Consider the following 22,343-nt stretch of genomic DNA (forward strand, 5'->3'; position numbering starts at 1 on the left):
CATGAGTTCAGTTGCTTACAGTCTGGTATAATAATTTTACTTTAATATAGTTACCTGAGATTAAAATTCAAGTTTTATTATTGTTTATATTTATTAATTTTGTTATAGGCAATGGAAAATGCAAGTCATCCCCAAACCAGGGCTATTCTAACCCAAGTAACACAACACTATATCAATTTTACATAAATTTGAAATTAAAATAAGAACAAAATGAAGTCTCTTTAAAAAGCTTTTATTTAACATATATATATATATATATATATATATATGCAGGTTTTGGTGAAAATCTACGAAAGCATATATATATATATATATATATATATATATATATATATGGTACATAAATTACATAAATCTAACAAGCAGTCAAAAAAAATTGAGTAGAAAGGGGGGGGTGGGAAAAATATTATATTAACAGAGGCCAAACTGCTGTGCAAGTGGAATGTATACATAGCTAACTTGTGGCCCTCCAGGTATTGTTGAACTTCTACTCTCATCAGCCACAGCCAGCAAAAGCCAGTTTCAGGGATAATACAAGTTGTAACCCAGCAGCATCCAGAAGGCCACAATTACCCATCCCTGGCCTTAATAGTCAAAGATAGTTGCACCAGATAGAAGTTTCAGGTACCCACACAGTGTAGGTGATTTTGAAGATATGATTTGTCCACTGGGTACACTGAGGGGACAAATGTTTTCAATGCCATATAATTAATCTCAGGGCTACTAATGCAAAGACCTGTGAATTTAACACAGAATACTGTGTTTAAGGTGTGTGCTTTACAATGTCCTAAAATAATCTGAATGCAAATTGTAATGAAACAAGGGCATGATTAAACCTAGTTTCTATTTATTGCAAACTGTAATTTTGGGATATTCTCGTAACTAATGTGTTTGACAGCACTAGCATTCATATAATTCAGCATGTCCAATTTAGCAAGATACCAATGTAAATGCAGTTTATTCTATTGAATAAGCATTGAATATTGGTTTTGTGTTGCTGATCTAACAAAAAACTTAAGTTTGATAAAAGTACTTACAAATTCTTAAACTCCATAAAGACAGAACTAAGCCCTGAGCCAGAGTTTGCATATTTTCACTTTTATAGTATACAAATTGGGAATCTTTCTAATTCCTGTAGATTAGACTCCTTAGATTCCTTGCCAATCTTCACTTTAAGTTACTTGAATCAGTTCAGGGTCTATTGTTTAGGTATTCATAATATCTCTCTACTTGTGGTACACTAATTAGATGGCTTAACATGATGTGCAGACCACTCCATCTCAGCATAGAAGATAGATTTTATTGTTACATCCTGGTCTTTGATTATATTAAAAGTGTTTTGCTAAGAACTAAGGGACACGGGTGGCACTGTGGTCTAAACCAGAGCCTAGGGCTCGCCAATCGGAAGGTTGGCGGTTCGAATCCCCGCGATGGGGTGAGCTCCCGTTGTTCAGTCCCAGCTCCTGCCCACCTAGCAGTTCGAAAGGACGTCATGTGCAAGTAGATAAATAGGTACTGCTCCGGCGGGAAAGTAAACAGCGTTTCTGTGCGCTGCTCTGGTTCACGAGAAGCGGCTTAGTCATACTAACCACATGACCCGGAAGCTGTCTACAGACAAATGCCGGCTCCATCGGCCTATAGAGCGAGGTGAGCGTGCAACCCAAGTCATCCGCAACTGGACCTTACAGTCAGGGGTACCTTTACCTTTACCTTTACCTATACTTCAGAACAGTGAGCTGTGAGTTATCAGGCTGTCAACAGGGGATGTTTAATGTAAGAAACCAGAACTCAGATAGGGTAATACACTGTGTAATCTGAAGCAGATTTTAATGTATGCTCCTCAAAGTAAAATATTTTGAAATGACTACATTACCATTCCGCCGTTCCTCTCCAAACTTCATTCATGAAGTTCACTTACATGTGGCGAAAAAAACAAAAAAGTAAGTTTTAACTTTAAATGTGTATGTTATGCAGCTAAACCTACTTAAATTACTAGATACACAGTGTACTCTTGAACTAGAATTGCAATCTACAGAGAGAAGTTAGGAGATTATCTTTAGATTCATGATTGCTTCTGCACAATCCTCCCAAAATTTATTTTTAAAGCATCTAAAAGCTGGTCTTGTGAGGTTAGACAGATGTTTCTATTCCTTACAGCAACTGTATTTAATCATGTTTTAGCAGTGGCTGTCACTAACTTGATGGGGGGAAAGTCCAGGACTTAAAACTGATACGTATTTGGCATGCGTGGATGAAAAAGCTATAACCAGTTAATTGCCTTTCCAACAAAGTATCACCTTTAATAAACTTTTAATTTAGAATATGTTTTAATTTCTGATTTTCACAAATCAAATGGAAATTGTAGATTGCACCTACTATGAACTGCAGAATGTCGATCCCAGAATTTTATGCTTCTGGACATGTGCCTTATTGTTGGTGCCTTTTATGGGTTTATGCAGTATCAAAGGTCTGTGAAACCGGGCCTGTGCTTATGACAACATCTCTATGTTTGTGAACAGTAGCCTTCTAGTATCCTGACGACAATACACAGTATCCAGTTTGTTTTATAAAACTTCTTATGGGAAATCTCTTAGCCTGGTTCAAAATGAACTTGAATATATGAATGTTAAACCAAAGCATAGAGTCTCAAAAAACTAAATCCAATTCTTATAGTCAATTAACCACACCCACTCTGCTTTGTAAATATTGCAAAATTTATTTTCTAAAATAATAAGAATATAAGACTGTTGCATCAGGCTAAAGTCCCATGTAGTTCAGCTCTGTGTTCACATATTGTTGAGCAGATGTTCACGAAGCCCACAAGCATAACCTGAGTGCTACAGCTTTCTCCTCACCTGCAAGTCCCAGCAAATGCCTATTAAAAGGCATGCTGCCTTTTGACAGTGGAGGTAGTACATAGCCATTGAACCTAGTCCTTGATAGCTTCATCACCCATGAATTTATCTGTTAACTCCCATCAGGGTGCTGAGCTAAAGCTAACCAACCCCAGTGAGTCTACTACATAGAACACAAAGTCTAGTACTATGCGTGACAGCTTTTGATAGTTAATGATATAACCTTACATCATTATAACAAGCCTTGAGCTACAAACTCTTATGAAAAGCCACTTTCTAAAGAAATAAAACTCATTCGTCCAGCTGCTTGGCAGTAGTTCTGAGGAGAAGACATCTTGACGAGATCAGGCTCTTGTCACAGGAGTTTCTAGGTGTCTGTCTGCATATAGGACGTGAAGGGGACTACTCCAGAACGCTATATATCATATTTAAAGTATTTTATCAAGTTTGTGACTCAAATGGGTATAATTGTACCACTAGTTCACGTTCCCAGCTATTTTTCCTAGTCAGAACCAGTGACGTGAATAGTACTACCAGTACTACGCGCTACCCTGCTATACTAGGCTAATGCCAACTATCTACTCTCAACCGGTTTTCGTTTCGAACGCGGAGCTACCTCGTCATATCGCTTACTGAGACCACACACCACAAAAAACGGTCACAGCGGCTGCACGCTCTGCAGTGGTGGGGAGGCTAATTCAGTCCTCGCGCAACGTGAACCGGTGCTCGGTTGTCTTTGCAGAAGCCCTTGTTCCCCACGCGTTAGCCCCGTGAGACTGTAGTCCTCACAGGGGAGCAAAGCCCTGCGTACTGCTGCCCCCCCCCCGCAACCTCCGCGCTTTTATTAGGATGCGGCGGAGCCACACACACCAGCCGCGCATGCGCGTTCGGTGTTTATGAAAACTCACTGCGCCACCGCCGCCGGAAAGCCCTTCCCTGGGGAAGGGAGTGACCTGTAGGAGTGGCTCCGGGGCGAAGATGCCTCCGTTCGCATTCGGTCCAAGCGAGGAAGCCTAGCCCGCGCGTTCCTTTTCTTACCCGTAGCCTGCCTCTTCGGACCGCCGCCGCTAGTATTTCCAGAAAGTTCCAGCAGCGCCACACCGAGAAGGAAAAACTAGACGACGGGCGCGCATGCGCACCAGGCACTCGCTTTCTGTCTCCGCCCTCTAACCGTGTCAGGGCCCGTTATCCCTTTTATTTTCTCCCTTACATCTGCGTGGTACAGTAGGGAGAAAGTAGCATTTCTTATGTGGAACGCTGAGGAATTCTGACAAGAGGGTGATTATGACGTTGGCTCTTACTCTCGTGCCCTCTAAAATCCTCCCCCCCTTCCTCTTTAACGCTCACGGCGGCGGCGCGTGCCTACCCGTTTCTGTTGCCCTTCTGCAGGTCACGTGATGGGCGCTTCAGCCAATCCGCGTGGAAAGTCACAAACCGACATTCTGACGGGCTTGAAAAGCGGAGGGGGTGGGGGGAGAGCGAGCGAGAGGGGCAAGGGAAAGGGGAGCGACTGAGCTGAGGGGAGGGGGCGAGAGGAGAGAAGGGGTGTCGTCAAAACCTGACTCTTGCCGTGGCTTTCGGAGCGGGGTTGAGACTCCAGGCGCCGCTGACCGGCAGGGGGTGGCTGCGGAATTCGGATCTTCTTTAAAGGACGGCGCTTCTTGTAAAGAGCCACCTCCCTTCCGCTGAGAGAAGGTAAGGAGAGGAAACCACCAGTATCTCCACCGCAGACTCCGCGGGGGGGGGGAGGCGGGGAGGGAAGGAGCAACGGCAGTTACGCGAGTGACACCCCCTTTGTAGGACACCCCCCCTTGTAGGTCACCCCTTTACAGGTGAGGGTGGCAAGGAGACACTAAAGAAGAAAACAACTGCTCTAGAAACGGCTTGGCGCCGCTCTGAAATCCCCCCTCTTCCTTTCCTGGTGTCATATGTACGTGCGTGTCTGTCAAAACTCCCTCCTTTCTGCAAATGGGGCTCCCTTTATGCAGCCTATTCTGTGGCGGAGGTGAGTGTATAGAATAGATATGTGCCCCTTTCAGTGGGTGTGGGTGGGTGGGTGTGCGCGCGCGCGGGGCCGCGCACGAGCGCGAGGCAGCCCACCCTAGTCTCTAGCACCCCCTGAACCTCCCGTGAGGCGGGAGGGAGCCGCGGTTCGTATAGAAGTGGGCTCCTTTTTGCTGCTGCCTGTTCCTGCCCTGCTTGCTTTGGGTGTACATTTAAAAAGCAGAGAGAGAGAGAGAGAGAGAGAGAGAGAGAACACTCCCCCTTTCTTGCGCTGCCTTTCCTCGTAATGGAGGTACTGCAACCTCTTTGCCTACATGGAACACGCACGAGCCCTTTCTGAGGAGATCTCCTGACACACCTTCCTTCGGTGCGTCGTCGTGCCTTCCTCCCTCGCCGCTCCCCCCCCCCCCGACCCGCTTCTAATACTGTGCACGAGGACTGTCAGCCCGAAGAAGGGGCTCTTTCCACCCGGCAGCCCTTTGGCTCCCTCGATCCCAGCCTGTCACTGTTGTTGCTGCAGCTGGAGCCATGGCTGCCGCTGCTGTCACTGCTTCTCCCTTCTTGTGGGGCTGTTTCTCTGATACGTGGTTTCTCTCGTATTCTCCGCCCCGCGCTGAGGCTTATATTTTTGTGAGTGAGGACAGGATAATCGCGTTCAGGAATAATAATAATAATGCTGATAGGACTGAGTTCTTTTGGTCTGCAGCATTGTCAGCCCTTTCTAAAAGGAAGAGGCAGTGTTGAGCATGTGTGTGTGTGTGTGTTAGCGCGCGCCAGCGTTTGCATGTGTTTCGACAGGCTGCTAGGGGGAGAAAAAGCAACAACGAACGTGCAGTAAGTAATTTCTTTTTCAAAAAAATGGTGCTTCTGGAGCGTAAAGGAAATGCTATTGCCAGTATCATTCTGATGGCTCATGTTTAAAATTCGTAGAGCAGATGACAGATCTTTTTTTTAAAAAAGGTTATGCTAGTGCAACACGTGTGTAATTCGCTGGGATCATTGAACTTTATGCTTGAAGTCTAAGATACAGCCTCCTGTGCTGAAGATTTTTAGTGCTGTGTCTTTGTTAACTTTTGACACTGCTCTTCCTGCTTCAGTGTTTGAAAGTGAAGAGCATAAAAGCCACAGTAGTATTAGTAAGTGTATATTGTATTGAGAGCTTGAAGAGTTTGACTTGGGTGCTGTGTCGCCTTGGACAATCTCTTACCCTAATAGGTACAGTACTAGGGATGAGTGTCTGGTCCAGCTTCTTCCTGTCCACATGCTACTTTATACCACGCATACAATTATTACTGGATGCCACATGCAGAAAATAGGTGTAGGTGTGTGCAGCAAATGTTTCATAATTTAAACAGCAATTTAGTATTTTTTTTAAAAGCATAGACCTCATGCAAGTGAACCAGGACAAATGCTACAAGGGGAGAGCTACCCTCGGTAGCCTCCCATGTTTCCTAGCTTTCCAAGCTTGGACAATATTTTTTCTGTAGTCAAATGCAGCAAGCAGGTAGTTCCTGAGCATGAAGCAAAATACACTCACTTCTCTGGGGGACAGAGAAGGGGGGTTCCTTGTATGTAGATCTATGTCACTTAGAACCACCAATTATGGTAACCTCTGGTGATCATAAAGGAGGCAGAGCTGCCCAGATATAAAGTGTTGGCTCAAAGTCTATTTAAAAATATACAGACCATTACTTTCTTCACCTTCTGGTCACCATTCTGAACTCATCATTGAAAACATTATAAATGTTAGTTGTCTCTATAGTTAGAATTTACTTAAATTTCCCCGCGTGTTTTACTAGCTTTATTGAATCTAGCTACAGAAAATATTCAAATTCCTTCTCAAGACACCTTGTTTTATCTGACCCAGCTCTCTTAACCTTTCTAACATGTTTGCCTGTCCTGTCCTGTCCTGTCCTGTGATGTGCTGTGCTCTTGCTCTTATTTGAACCTGTTCAAATAAGCCTTCCCCTGAATGATTGACCAAAGTTGAATATAGTTCAAAATTATGGCTCCCTGACACCATATAATGTGGCATTAATACTCTGCAGTTCTTCCTAAAAACAAAGACCTACACGTGTAATATGTCCAGTCATTTAATGTCCTTTGTTTATGGATGCACTGTATCTGTTGCTCATCTGAAGCCTTGTTCACTTATTGACTTTTTTCTTTGAACCTTTTGAGAATTTCATATTCTGGATTATTGAAGAAACCTATAGAGGCTAGCATGTGAAAAGTAGAAATTTAAGTTCTAGAATTGGCTTCCAATTAAAATTAGACAAGTGTTTCATTTTCTTGCTTTTAGCCAGCTACTGAAAATGTCTATATTTAATAGGGCATCCCCCCCCCCCAAAGTGTGACTCAGCCATTTTATAATGTATACTGAATTTGTGCAATTTGATGTTTTTAAGATTTGTTTTTACATTGCTGTGTGTACTATATGTTCTTTTTTATACCTTTATTGTAGAGTGCTTAAGAAACATTTGTTGGGAAGTGGTTTATAAATTCTTAAAGTAAGCAAATAAAAAAATAAGTCTGAGGAGAATTATACTGCGACACAAACTTTTTTTGTATTTTTTAAAAATAACTTGGCCATTTAAAAAAATCATTATCTTGAATAGTCATAACATTTAAATATTATTTGTGTAATTTTATATTCAGTTAAAGGCGTGTGTTTGTGTGTGTGAGAGAGAAAGAGAGAGAGAAAGATGGAAATGATTCCACGCCCACTTTTTCCAGTTCCATTGTTTTGGTGCCTAATGATTTTCTGGATCAGTCAAAAGACTGGACGAGTTTTTGGAATGAACTTCTATATCTGGATCTAGAAATTCCATTATCTTGGAATTCTGTATAGCTACACCAGCTTCCTAATGATTACCTCATCCCCAGTGTGATATAAATCATCAAGAAAAAGTATTATTCAATCTTTCATTTAAATAAAATCCCCCCTTCGGAAATTTAGATATTTTCTCCATGCCTGTAACTCGTTGCTATGATAATCAGATCTCTGACATTCTAGGGGTATACGGTAATCTGGAACTTCTGATCAAGCAATTCATGTGCACTGTGTAAAGAAAATATTTAGATTCCTGTATGGTTCTCTCTTTATGCCTACAAGGATATTAAGCAAGATTGTTCACTTTTTCAGGATGGACAAAAAACTTATTGTGAAAAATGATACTGCTCAATTTATTGATTTATTTAAGTTATTTATATACTGCTTAATCATTAATATTTCTAAGTGGTGTACATAAAAACAAATTATGTATACATTTAACATATTTTGGTTGGTGTTAGATACCATCTGTAAAACATCTTTATCAAATTTTCTTTTATTGCCTCATAAATAAAAGCTTCCATACCAGGCGCAAGTCTAGCCCCACATTGAACACGTTGCAGTAGTCTAGTCTTAAGCTTGCCAATGCATGAATCACTACAGCCAGGCTATCCTTGTCCAATAAGGACATAGTTGGTGTACCAGCTGCAGCTGGTGAAAGGCACTCATAACAGCCAGTGCTGCCTGAGCCCTGAGTGACAAAGATGGATCTAGGAGAACTCCCAGACTGTGCACCCATTTTTCCAGACAGAGTTACTCCATCCAGGGCAGGCAATGACCATTCTCCCAGACAATGAAACCATCCACCCACTGTGCTTCCTATAATTTTCTTTAACCTGAATATATGACTCTTTTAAAAAATGGAGTTAATTTTATTTGTTTTATTTCACAGCCTTTTTATATTGCTAAACCTTTAAGTGGTTTACAGAAATAAACAAAACTATCAACAAATGACAGTTTTAAAACGGTTATTTAGAAACATTATTATTATTATTATTATTATTATTATTATTATTATTATTATTTGTACCCTGCCCTCCCCAGCCAAGACCGGGCTCAGGGTGGCTAACAGCCGATATAAAAACAAATTGATTGAAATACAACTTTAAAAACGAGTAAAATACAGCATTAAAACATTAAAATGCAGCCTCATTTCAATGGAAACAAAAATCAAAAACTTTTTTTGGGGGGATGAAAACGTCAAGTCTTCACCAAGGCTAACTATCCAAACTGGTCCTACGTGGGCCAGAAAAAAGCCAGGGAAGTCCCTAAATAGGAGTTCCATCACAGGAGGAGAAAGGAAAAAAGAAAGAGGGGAAGGGAATCAAATTGATTCCAAGCCAAAGGCCAGGCAGAAGAAAAATAATTGAACAAAACTATTAAAACACATATCAGCTTTCTATATGTCTGGATAGGTTTGCCTAAACTAAGCAGGCGCCAAAAAGAAGTACAAGTAAACAGGGAGTTCCAGAATGTATGGTATATTCCGCCACCCTAAAATATTGATTTCTTACAAGTGTAGAATGAGTGTTATGTAACTGTCAGTTCCACAGATCAAAGTGGTTGAGTGGCTATACAGTGGTACCTCAGGTTAAGTACTTAATTCGTTCTGGAGGTCCGTTCTTAACCTGAAACTGTTCTTAACCTGAAGCACCACTTTAGCTAATGGGGCCTCCTGCTGCTGCCACGCCGCCGGAGCACAATTTCTGTTCTCAACCTGAAGCAAAATTCTTAATCTGAAACACTATTTCTGGGTTAGCGGAGTCTGTAACCTGAAGCATATGTAATCTGAAGCATATGTAACCCGAGGTACCACTGTATATGGGGTAAGGCACTTTCACAAGTAAACTGGTCTTAAGCTGTTAACAGCTTTAATTACTAATAGTAACACTTTGAACTTGACCAGCTGACAAATCAGCAGACTTCAGACTAGAGCTGTTGTAAGTTTTCAAGTCCTCATTCCCGTCAACAACCTTGCTGCAGCATTCTGAACACTAATTGCAGTTTCCAAATCATGCACAAGGGGAACTTTATGTAGAGTGTGTTACAGTACAGTAATCCAGTCTTAAAGTCGCTAGCGCCCGAACTACCGTGGTCAAGCTCTCCCTGCTCAGAAATAGATGTTACTAGCCACAAGCAGCTGGAGTAGGAGAGGACAGTGGGTGAAGAAAGAGCTGCGAGTGGAGGAGGGCCCTTTTCCTATTTGGGAAACTCAGCAAACCTGCGGCACCTGGGTGTGGAGAGTGCAGTTGAATGGGACACAGCTGTGGGTACCTTGAGGAAGTACAATCCACCTTGGGCCTGCCCTTAAAATGCAAGTCTAGAGATGATGTCTAGAGTGATGTCCACTGTTTCCAGGATCTTGTCTCACTGTGAGACTTTTGTGGGTGAGCTGAGAGTTGTTGGACCCTGGGTGAGAACCCAGAGGCTGGGAGGGAGGTTGTGCCAGAAGGAAAATGAATATATTTGTATTAATGTAACTTTTTATATGTAACTGTATTTCTGTAATATTTTGTTAAAGTTATCTGTAGTTGCTTCATTTTTTTTGTACACTGTTTAGAGCAGTGTTTCCCAACCGGTGTTCTGCGGCACACTAGTGTGCCGCGAGACGTTGCCTGGTGTGCCGTGGGAGGGAGGCGGGCGAGTCGGGCGGCGAGAGGCGGGGCGGCGGCGGCGAGCACACGCGGGGCGGGGAGCGAGCTCCCTCCCACATCCCATCGCCCCGTGCTCCGCGCTGTTGTAGGCCAGCCCTGCGCACCCGGGGGACCTCCCCCCGAGAGCGCAAGGCTTGCGGGCTTGCTCCCCCCTTCGGAGGACGCCCCGTGCTCCGCGCTGGTGTCGGCCAGCCTTGCACACCCGGGGGATCTCCCCCCGGGAGCGCAAGGCTTGCGGGCAGCAGCCTGCAGCGCGGAGCACGGGGCGCCCTCCAGAGGACGCCCCGTGCTCCACGCAGGTGTCCGCAAGCCTTGCGCACCCGGGGGATCTCCCCCCGGGAGCGCAAGGCTTGCGGGCGTCAGCTGGCAGCGCGGAGCACGGGGCGCCCTTCGGAGGCCACCCCGTGCTCCGTGCTGGTGTTGGCAAGTCTTGCGCACCGGGGGATCTCCCCCCGGGAGCGCAAGGCTTGCGGGCAGCAGCCTGCAGCGCGGAGCACGGGGCGCCCTCCAGAGGACGCCCCGTGCTCCGCGCTGGTGTTGGCAAGTCTTGCGCACCGGGGGATCTCCCCCCGGGAGCGCAAGGCTTGCGGGCAGCAGCCTGCAGCGCGGAGCACGGGGCGCCCTCCAGAGGACGCCCCGTGCTCCGCGCTGGTGTTGGCCAGCCTTGCGCACCCGGGGGATCTCCCCCCGGGAGCGCAAGGCTTGCGGGCGGCAGCTGGCAGCGCGGAGCACGGGGCACCCTTCGGAGGACGCCCCGTGCTCCGCGCTGGTGTTGGCCAGCCTTGCGCACCCGGGGGATCTCCCCCCAGGAGCGCAAGGCTTGCGGGCGGCAGCTGGCAGCGCGGAGCACGGGGCGCCCTTCGGAGGACGCCCCGTGCTCCGCGCTCGTGTTGGCAAGCCTTGCGCACCCGGGGGGCGCATGGGGCGCCCTGAAACAGAGGGTTCCCCATGCTGCGGACTGTAGCCTGCCGCCGGACGCGCGGGGCGCCCTGAAGCAGAGCGCCCCTCGCACCAGGCAGACATGGGCCAGCCCCACAAGCTCGGGGGACAGCGGGGAGGCGCAGCACCGCCATCCCACTGTTCCCCGACCTGGTTTTTTTGGGGGGAAATAAAGGAAAAAATTTTTTCCTTTATTTCCCCCCTCAAAAAAGTAGGTGCGTCCTATGGGACGGAGCGTCCTATGGGACGAAAAATACGGTACTTACTATTTCATAATAAAGTAATTATAAAATACTTTCTTTGTGTTTATTTGATTCCTATTAAAGAGAGTTACTTTATATATAGTCAATATAGGCACAGAGTTAATTTTTTAAACATTTTCTAATGGTGGTGTGCCTCGAGATTTTTTTCATGAAACAAGTGTGCCTTTGCCCAAAAAAGGTTGGGAAACACTGGTTTAGAGATATTTTTAATATATTAAGCGGTATAGAAATCAGTCAGTCAAGTGGTAAAAGGCATTTCTTGCCACTAAGGCTACCTGATCCTTTGTTTACAAAACTGGATCCAGTAGCATCCACAGACTGTATTCCCGCTCCTTCAGGAGAAGCAGAACTCCATCTAGCAAAGGCAATTTACCAAATTCTTAGACACAGGAACAACTCATCCATGGTGCCTTCATCTTACTAGGATTCAAGTTCAGCTCATTTTTCTTCATCCCACTACTGTGTCCAGGCACTGGACCACATGGCCTCCTGATTCAGATTGTATGGAGAAAGAGAGGCAAGTGTTATCGGTGTACTAATGATACCATGCCCCCCAAATCCTAATGACTTTCATCAGGGTGACCTGATGGTAATCTGTCAGGTTGAAGGTTGCATTCACATACAGTGGTGCCCCGCAAGACGAATGCCTCGCAAGACGGAAAACTCGCTAGACAAAAGAGTTTTCCGTTTTGGAGGTGCTTCGCAAAACGAATTTCCTATGGGCTTGCTTCGCAAGACGAAAATGTCTTGCGAGTTCCTGCAGGTTTTTTTTCCTTTCCCCCCCTTTTTCTAAGCCGATAAGCCGCTAAAAGCCGCTAAACCGCTAATAGCGCTAATCCGCTAAGCCGCCGCTAGACGAAGAGACTCACGGAACGGATTCTTTTCGTCTTGCAAGGCACCACTGTATAAGTAAAGAAGCATATCTTTTTCTAAGTCAAAAATTATGTCAACTTGCCAGGGTCTGACAAGTTGACATAGGCACTAGAATTCAGCTTCTGGAGGTAGAGAATTATCCACAAGTAGCATACAGAATGACAGTCACTGTGTCAGTACAGTAGAAGTCCCATTTCTTTGTTCATAATATACTGTACTTCAGCTCTACATGTATAATAAGCAAAGGCAGTTATTAAATAAGCAAAATACCATTTCATCCTCTAAAATGAGAAAAATATTTAAAATTATATGTACTTTCTATTTTGGTTTAAATTAACATGTTGCTAAGACTTAAAAACAGAGACAATGAATGGAAAATATTTCAATTAAAAAAACCCAATAGTAAATAAAGAGCAGCATAAAGAGCAGCAATTAAAACTGTTCCAGCACAGGTTAAAATGTAAAGGCACTACAGTGTGAATGCTTTTACAGTCTGGATAATGGTGACAGATGCAGATTATGAAGGTAGTATAAAAAGTTGGTACTCTGTTCCAGAGTAAGCTTTATAATGCTGTAAAGATTGCCCTAACTTCAGTGGGGTGAGGGAAGAAGTGGCACAAAACAATTTAATGCACTGGAATGAAAAACATACTGAGAATCAGGTGTATGAAGTATTTGGCCTGATTTTGGGATTGGTGGTGGGAACTATGTAACTAGGCTTTTGCAAGTGTTTAATAAACAGCGACCAAAATCAGGTAATTTTGCACTAAACTGTTTTCCCTTGTTTAGTATTCAGAGAGACAACACTTATGTTACCACCCATATTTGCTGCATGAACAATCTGTTGTAAAACATTCTGGCATTTTCCAGTGTGGCAGTATTGATATGCATCTGCCAAAAATATTATTAAAAATAACTAAGATCCTAAATTAATAGTATATAGAAAAAGTGTTATAATAAAATCAAGCTTTTTTATTTCCAAATAATTTAAAATCATGTTTTAAAAACATTTTATAATCTAAAATGCATGAACAAATTTTAAAGCATTTGTTTTAAACCCAAGAAGCATAAGCACAAGTATATAATTTTGCGACCATGTTTAGGGTAAAATAAAAATGTCAATCAAATAATGGTTAATAATAATATAATTTATTATTTATACCCCACCCATCTGGCTGGGTTTCGCTAATCACTCTGGGTGGCTCCCAACTGAATAGTTCCCATTTAGGAAGGCAAGAATGAATATAAAGAAAATCTGAATGCTGACTTACAATTTTAAAAAAATCTGCACCTTTCCTCATCAGTGTTTCATACTAATGTGAACTCTCAGGCTATTAGCTGACCAGTTAGCTGCTGTATGTTGTACAGTTCAATCTTTAAGCATGTTAACTTTTTAAAAAGGAGCACTTTGTTCAATAGGGACAAAGGACCAAGGAAGTATGTGTAAGATTGCAACTCAAAATTCACGTTACTGTTTTCTGACTCAGTTGACCATAAGGACATCAACTGTCTCAGGCCATAAAGTTGGAAGGGGAGGATGTGTTGATACAATATAGCTGCTGGATGCTCCCTGACCGGTGTTGATCTATGAATAGGGCCTTTCGGTTAGTGGGCTCCCATTTACAGACTGTTCTTCCTGATTAGGTGTATCTTTCCCCTTATTATTAATGTTTAGGTGGAATTTGAGGCCATTACTCAGGCATTTGGTGGTTGACAGATTGTTTCTGGCAACTTTGAAATTATTATGAGGGTATTAGAGTTGTTTTTAACATTTTTGTATTGTTTTATTGGTTGTTTCCCATGCCTCCTTTTTCTCCAATGTGAAACATGACAAGTAAAGCAAGTAATGTTTGCTTTTATGCATAGGAAATGTACTGTAACAGGAGAGCTTGGGAGGAATGATTAGGGGAAGGAGCAAAGAAGCACTACTTCATCAAGTTCTGTCCACTGGTGTGGACAGCAAGCAGCAGAATAGTAATGAATATAATGACTTAAAAATGAGGGTGTGCAGGTACTTATGTGCCAATCACACACAGAGAAGAATGCAGCTTGGAAATGCTATTGTTGCTCAAATGCAGTCTGTGGTATGACTGATAACCACTTTGTTTGATTACACTATTTGTGGCCTTTAATGGACAACCAGAAGCTTGCCATGGTTGCCCATTAGTCCATGTTAGTTAATGCAGTGTGCTACGAGTGAAAAATGTTCAGAAAATAGAACTGGTACAGAATATGGAGACTGAATTATTAATCAGGACTTGTCATGTGGAACGTCATAACAATATTGATAAACCTTCACTTTCAAATTTGTTTCATGTTTCTGGATGCAATTCATTATGTTATTTTTGACCCATAAAGCCCTTACCAACATATGCAAGGGTATCTGAAGGAATAAAAGTTGCTCTCTGTTGTATAAATCTGCTCATGCATGGATATGATCATCTGATGTCCTGCTCTGGAGGTCCTTTGAAGTTAGGCTGCTTCTCTGTTCATCAGTTGCTGGCAATCCCAGGGACAGTGGAGTATGGTGAAATTTTTCATAGGGGAACAGTTGGGGCCAGAGGTGCCAGTTTGCGAGGTTGATGAAGTGCACATGACATCAAGACATCCAAACATTTCACATGTGAGCGTTGCACTTCTCTCTCTAAGCTGGGCAGAAGTCTCTTGCACTTTGGGATGGAGGCCAGGCCTCCCGACAGGATGCTGGAGCCCTCCTGCCTCCTTCCCAAAGCCCAAAATTGTGGGCGGGCTCTAGGACCCATTGGAGCATCATTCCTCCTCCCCTAAGCCAGGCATAAGCTTCCTGGGCTTTGGGAAGGAGGCGCCAGGAGAACATTTAGCCTAGACCCCCTAGTCCACTGACTGCACACCACTACCCAGAAGGGGAGGGTTCTCTTGTGCTTGGTACCTGCTTTCGGGTTTCCCACAGGCATCTGATTGACCACTGTGAGAACATGATGCCGGACTAGAGATGGACCCATGGACCTGACCCTCTTATGTTTGTTATGGAGCCCTGATTAGACATAGATTCTGGACACCAGTTGAAAATGTTTCTATTACTAAACTTTTAGCAGTATTTAATTTCAGTCTTCTGGTTTTATTGCTGTTGCTGTTGGTTTTCGATTTAATTTTCGATGTAATTTTTAAAATCTGTTAATTGTTTTATTCTGTTTGTATTTTTTATTTTGTTTGTAAGTTGCCTTAGAAACTAAGTGGAGAAAGGTGACAGATAAAATTCTTAACTTTTCACATTGTACTCTTTAGTATATTAAAATTTAAAAGTATAACTAGTATTAGAGATGGAGCTACAAACTGCTGCATCCTAACTTATTTAAATTAGAGCTTTCACCTTGTTTAAGAAATCTTAGCTAATCATCAGATGTGTTAATCAATTAATACACATAAACTTACATGCAAAAGTTCATTTTCAAGGGAATAGTATAATTTGTTTCTTTTAGATAGCGTGCCTATATATTGCTAAATGCACCAGTTTATAAGAAAAGCTTTTTGAGAGTAAAGGGACTATATCTCTGCTAAAATGGTGGCTGCCATCTGCAGATTTTATACATATTTAACATAGATCAAAATGTGTTGAATAGTTAATCAGGCATATCATTTAGTTGATTAGAAAGATATTTAACTGATTAAAAGTTTCACTGTGCATTTGGAAAACTTTCTATCAGCTGGTGTTTAAAATACTGGGACTCCACTTCATGGATGTAGCTATGGTGTATAACTTGTAGGACTGACAGGGTACAGATCTCAACTATACATGACAAATGTATCAAATTGATGAGGAACTCTGGTCTCCCATAAATTCCTGAAAGTGGTTCTACTACAGGAGTCTTGGGGGTATGCAGTGGGATTCCTCTTTAACCCTTCCCCCTGCAGCCTCCATTCTGCTCCTGAGTGTTTCCCACTCCAGTATAAAAGATAGTTGGGGAAAGAGGAGAGAAGAAGTCCCATTTTCACAAGTGGAAGCCAGTTGTGCAAATTGAACACCACAATTAAATATTACCCTTGAAGTGGATATGTAATACAAACAGACCCCTCAATGTAAAACTAACTCTTACAAAGGGATTTTCAATAGTGCTTAGTATCTTGCCATTTTATGTGGTTTTAAAGAAGAAAATTGAACTGAGTGATCATAGAATCATAGAATCATAGAGTTGGAAGAGACCACAAGGGCCATCGAGTCCAACCCCCTGCCAAGCAGGAAACACCATCAGAGCACTCCTGACATATGGTTGTCAAGCCTCTGCTTAAAGACCTCCAAAGAAGGAGACTCCACCACACTCCTTGGCAGCAAATTCCACCGTCGAACAGCTCTTACTGTCAGGAAGTTCTTCCTAATGTTTAGGTAGAATCTTCTTTCTTGTAGTTTGGAACCATTGCTCCGTGTCCGCTTCTCTGGAGCAGCAGAAAACAACCTTTCTCCCTCCTCTATGTGACATCCTTTTATATATTTGAACATGGCTATCATATCACCCCTTAACCTCCTCTTCTCCAGGCTAAACTTGCCCAGCTCCCTTAGCCGTTCTTCACAAGGCATCGTTTCCAGGCCTTTGACCATTTTGGTTGCCCTCCTCTGGACACGTTCCAGTTTGTCCGTGTCCTTCTTGAACTGTGGTGCCCAGAACTGGACACAGTACTCCAGGTGAGGTCTGACCAGAGCAGAATACAGTGGCACTATTACTTCCCTTGATCTAGATGCTGTACTCCTATTGATGCAGCCCAGAATTGCATTGGCTTTTTTAGCTGCCGCGTCACACTGTTGGCTCATGTCAAGTTTGTGGTCAACCAAGACTCCTAGATCCTTTTCACATGTACTGCTCTCAAGCCAGGTGTCACCCATCTTGTATTTGTGCCTCTCATTTTTTTTGCCCAAGTGCAATACTTTACATTTTTCCCTATTAAAATTCATCTTGTTTGTTTTGGCCCAGTTCTCTAATCTGTCAAGGTCGTTTTGAAGTGTGATCCTGTCCTCTGGGGTGTTAGCCACCCCTCCCAGTTTGGTGTCATCTGCAAATTTGATCAGAATGCCCTTGAGTCCATCACCCAAGTCGTTGATAAAGATGTTGAATAAGACCGGGCCCAAGACAGAACCCTGTGGCACCCCACTAGTCACTCTTCTCCAGGATGAAGAGGAACCATTGATGAGCACCCTTAAATCCATTATAAATCTTAAATCCATTATAAATTTGCTATCAGTTTGCTACAGCATGGTTCTCTCTCATGTTCCCCTGCTTCGAGGTTGTGATGAGGGCTAGATCAAACACATTGAGTTCATGTGCAAGGTACCTTCAGTGCTGGAACAAACCATGATTCCCCACCTAGGAAACTTAAATATGTGTATAATATAATAGATACTTTGAAAGGCAATTCTTTCCCAATTTCTGTAAACCAGACTAGATGCCATGGGTATTTATTACCAGTTTCTGGTAACCAGAGGAGAATAGTGCTTGGTTTCTGCTTGCAGACTTCCTAGAGATGTCTGGTTAGGCACTGTAAGAACAGGATATTAGACTAGAAGGGCCATTGGCCTGATCCAGCAAGCTCTTCTTATGTTCTTAATGTGCCTCTTTAGATATTTTTAAGGAATGCATTCATTGTTCAGTCCCCCTACCCTGGCCTGATAAAATGATCTTGTACTAAGATAATATTTGTGCCTATATCTGTATGAAAGCCCTTGTTGCCAAGTGATGCAAAATTTTGTATCATCATGTAGTCATCATGGGTTGTCTAGTTCTGAGCCCCAGAGCAGTGTCTGAGAAGGAGTGGCCTGCAAGGATTCAGAAGTTGGTCATCCCTGTCTTAAACAGGGCAGCAGGAAGAGTATATTGAAGCACCCGTGCTGTTGTTTTTACCCAAGCACCAGAATAGCATTGGAGCACTAAGCCCAAAGTGGCAAGAATGATTGCAATAGCATAGGCAAGGTGTATAGACAGAAACCTCACACTTTTAGGCAAATTAGTGTGTTTCGCTCTTTTTCTTCTGGTTCTTAGAACCATACTGCCACAGACGGTGAATTCTTACCATATGTGCTAAATGATTCTGAACATGGTTTTTGGAAAAGTCTGTAAATCAAAAGTTGGAGAATGGGTAGCAGACTTACAGCAATCATACTGCTTTGTGTGTAATCACAATTTTAACAATAGCACCCTTCATTTTTGTCATAATTTCCGTATGAGAAATCCTAAAAAATACTTTATTATTAATTTCATTTTTATACTGCTTTATATTTTTAATTTAAAAATATCACAGTGGTTTACAACCTATATTAAAACGTCAAATAAAAAAATCCAGAATAGAACATTACTGAAGAAAGTCAAGTATGCATTCAAAGCAACATAATTAACAATCGCATGATAGCAAATTCAGATCACCTACTTTAAATTAATTTGGAGCTCTTGTGCAGCAAACTCACTCCCTCAAAATACTGTATTGGACTTTTTTATATAAGGAAAATGATGGGATTCAATCGCTGGAATAGCCAGGCCACCCTGGTAATTGTGAATTTTTGTCAAAAGGTGACCAGGTGTGCAGCGTTGACTACATTAAAAAACAAACCACTTATCTATAGACAGGATAAAACATGCCTTTAATCCTTACTAAGTATAATAAGAACTAAGGAATTCCCAGTTACTGCCTGAACTCTTGATCTCTTCAAAATGCGGGTGTATGCTGTTCAACATTGTCCTGCTCATCAAACATGAATTGTTGTTGTTTAGTCGTTTAGTCGTGTCCGACTCTTCATGACCCCATGGACCAGAGCACGCCATTTTATTGGTGTCTAATTCAAACATGAATTAGACACCAATAAAATGATCTATGAATGCTTTAATATACTTGTTCTTAGCATCCCAATCAGTATCTCTTACCAGCACATATTAACAGCAATTATAGCAATTTCAGAAGCCTACATTTCAGGCTTTATTTTGTTTCACTTTTCTTGTCCTGCATCATCTGATCTGATGTGCTCATCTGAAAATTAATCATTAGAATAACCATCCAATTCTTCCTCAGCTATATGTTCACCATTCTCTGGACTTAATACCCAGTTTCAACACTGTTGGAGTTTGAACATGTTTGTGCATGTGAGCCAATTTGCCAAGCAAGGATGTCTGGGCAGTTCAGATGACTTGGTGCAATTGTACACTTGTAGGTAAAGCATGGCTTTGGGTGTTGGCAGACCATTCAGTATATGGTATATGGATGTATGATTTCAGGTGGCCCAAAGCTTATTTTGGGGTGCACACTCCCAGTTCCTTGTTCATTTCCATGTACATTGAATATTACTAGCCAAGTGTGGCACCCAAATGAAGCATTGGACCAGTGTTTCATACAGGATGCTCTTCCTTGAGGTAAGGGTGTATGTTTTGAGGTTGCTGGAAGCTTAGTTTGGGTACATAAACACACAATTTCTTTTTCATATGTGCGTACATTGGGTATAACCACTAAGGGGGCCCTGGGTTAGATTTATATAAGGCGTTGTTGCACACAAAACTACATGATTGCTGCAGCACTACCACCTAGATTCCATCTCTTGGGTGGCATAGCTGTTCGGGGGGACTGGCCAGGGTTTTTGTCCCAGGTGAAGCCTCCAGAGGGGCGCCATTGAGGCTCCCAGGCTGTGTGTATGTGTACGCAAATGCGTGTGCGGGGGGGGGGGGCAAACTGGGTAAAATAAAGCCTAGTTTCCCCGCTGCATCATGTATGGTAAGAATTTCAGTCCTGGTTCATGGACTATATAGAAAACTTGGCAAATAACTGCAACTGCAGTTTAATCACTGTCTCTCCTTCCTCCTGTAGATGGCAGCAAGGAATCAGTTTCTTTTGATAGCAGTAACTAAACCTTTCCAATTGTGACCCCTTCAGAATGTCAGTTTCTTTCCTCTAGTATCTCCCTCCCCCAGTCCCTGGGTCTGGATGGCCCAGCTGTCCAATCATGTAGTGACCGTTCATCTTCCTCTGTTTTGGTGGAGCCATTTTAGTTACCTATATCTCATCACTTTTCCACTTTTGATGTGCTGGGTTCCCCTATGTGGCGCTTGCATTCAGCTGTAATTCTTCTGCAATTGTAAGCAGCATAATGGGCCATTAATTAAATGAGAAATAGTATCCAAAGGTGCTTCAAATCTTCACAGTCTTGTCCAGATGAGGCAGAGCCATGGGTGATACCCACTGGGGCAAATTAAGAATCTCAGGACCCAAGAAGCTAAAATTTGTTTGGAAATACTTATTTTAAATGCATCAGCAGACCACCAGTGAATACATTTTAGCTCATGAAACTTAGCATGGAAAGTCTAGGGCTTGCTGGACCAAGGTAGCTGCTTAATTTGAGAGTTCCTTATTCTAGTAGCTCAAATTACCCAATATGAAGCATAAAAAGTGATAAAACAGCTAAAAATAGAAGGAAGCTTTGAAAGATGTCTCAAGGTTCTGACTGCTAAAGAAAAATATGGTTTAAAATGCTTCAAAGCGATACCTCTCGGTGAGGCTTCAGGATGCTCAGCAAATCTGCATGTAAGTGAAACTGACATGGCAGAAGGAAGGAAAGTGACAGCTCATGAAGGCGATAGATTTGAAGCCGAGCTACAGCAAATATTAGATAAGCATACACAGTGTATGAAGAGTGCATTGATAGAGGGTCAGAAAGCAGTGATGCAACCCTGGGGAGAAAAGGTAGAATTTATTTCAGCACAAGTGGAGTCAGTGACAGGAAAGAGACAAAGCACTGAATTTGAGCTTTAAGAAGAAAGAGAAAATAAAAGACATGAAAAAAGCAGAAAGAGACTGAGTGGGCCTTACTCCCAGGCAAGGGTGTGTGGGCCTATAGTGTTTTATCTAGGCAGCCAGGGCTCCTCCACATGACAAGATCTTTTTGCCCCAGGTCAGTGAGGACCAATTGCTTTTTAAAATTCTCCCATATATACAGAACACCCTATGTGCCTCTTGCACTGTATCTGTAGTTCCCCCTTGTGTCCAATAATTGGGGTCAAATAAGTATTGTTTACTTTTTAAAATACATAGAAGAAGGTTCTCCTTTGCAAGGTTCTCAGTGCTGCTTTCTTCTTGCCATTGACCAGCAACTGATGACTCATGGACTGGCTCCAGTCTGTGGTAGTCCAGTCTGTGGACTACCACTTTGAGTAGCAATGTTGTGCGTCCTGTCCTGGCTCTTTGTTGTGAAGTATGAGTTATGTTCGATTACAGAACATTCAGCATGTATGGACAGGTGTTGGAAAAGGTGTATTACGGCAATTGTCATTGCACTTAAGCAAATCATACCTGAGTGTTTGATGTGCTAGAATGATGCGGTTATTAATTGCTACATCGCATTAAAGAATGCTATGTGAATTATAGGTATATGCTAGAATGGTAAGTGTAAGATAATACAAGTGCTTTTAGAAAAATTGAACCTGAGAAAGTGTTCTAGTTCTCTAGCATGCCTACTTTAAAAAATTGTAGTTTTATCCCAAGCCAAATCTCCCTGTCTCAATAGAGTTCTGACTAGAACCACATCACAGACATAAAGTTTTCAGTTATTGCAAAATTGTAATTGGGTTCACAGAATCATTGCAATTATCTAATCCTGCCTGCTCTCCAGCTTTCACTGTAGGCAGCTTGAAATTATTATTGACTCTCTTCTGCTGAAGCTGCAGTGGTGTGCATCTGTAGAGAGTGAATATTAGAACTCAGGGTTATATCCAGTGATGTTGCTTTGTCCACACAAGGACTTTCATGTGTGCAGCGGACATTCCCCTCCCTCTCCCCACCCGCTAAATCTGTTTTGGGATTTTGCCAATCCAGTCCTTTCTAAATATTTAGAATACAACCTCCATAAACCCCATCTAATATAGCCAAAAGTCAGAGATGGTAGGAGTTGTCCAAACACTTGGAGGATACCAAGCTGGAGTTG

The 22,343-nt window shown here is 42.7% G+C and overlaps 1 protein-coding gene across 5 annotated transcripts in view; it reads left to right on the plus strand.

Annotated features, from left to right (window-relative positions):
* Positions 1-4,398: 4,398 nt before the first annotated feature.
* The window catches only part of ANKRD12 (ankyrin repeat domain 12), a 52,778-nt gene continuing 34,833 nt past the window's right edge, over positions 4,399-22,343 (plus strand). For 3 of the 5 annotated variants that reach the window (XM_081873786.1, XM_081873785.1, XM_081873789.1), the window contains exon 1: positions 4,399-4,550. The gene's annotated coding sequence lies outside the window, so the exon portion shown is untranslated. Of the gene's footprint in view, positions 4,551-4,641; positions 4,861-22,343 lie in introns of those variants that run through there. The other 2 variants (XM_081873788.1, XM_081873787.1) reach the window with 2 other exon arrangements.

The sequence above is a fragment of the Podarcis erhardii genome, assembly GCF_964252035.2.
Source record: "Podarcis erhardii genome assembly, chromosome: 8".
Taxonomy (NCBI): Eukaryota; Metazoa; Chordata; class Lepidosauria; order Squamata; family Lacertidae; genus Podarcis; species Podarcis erhardii.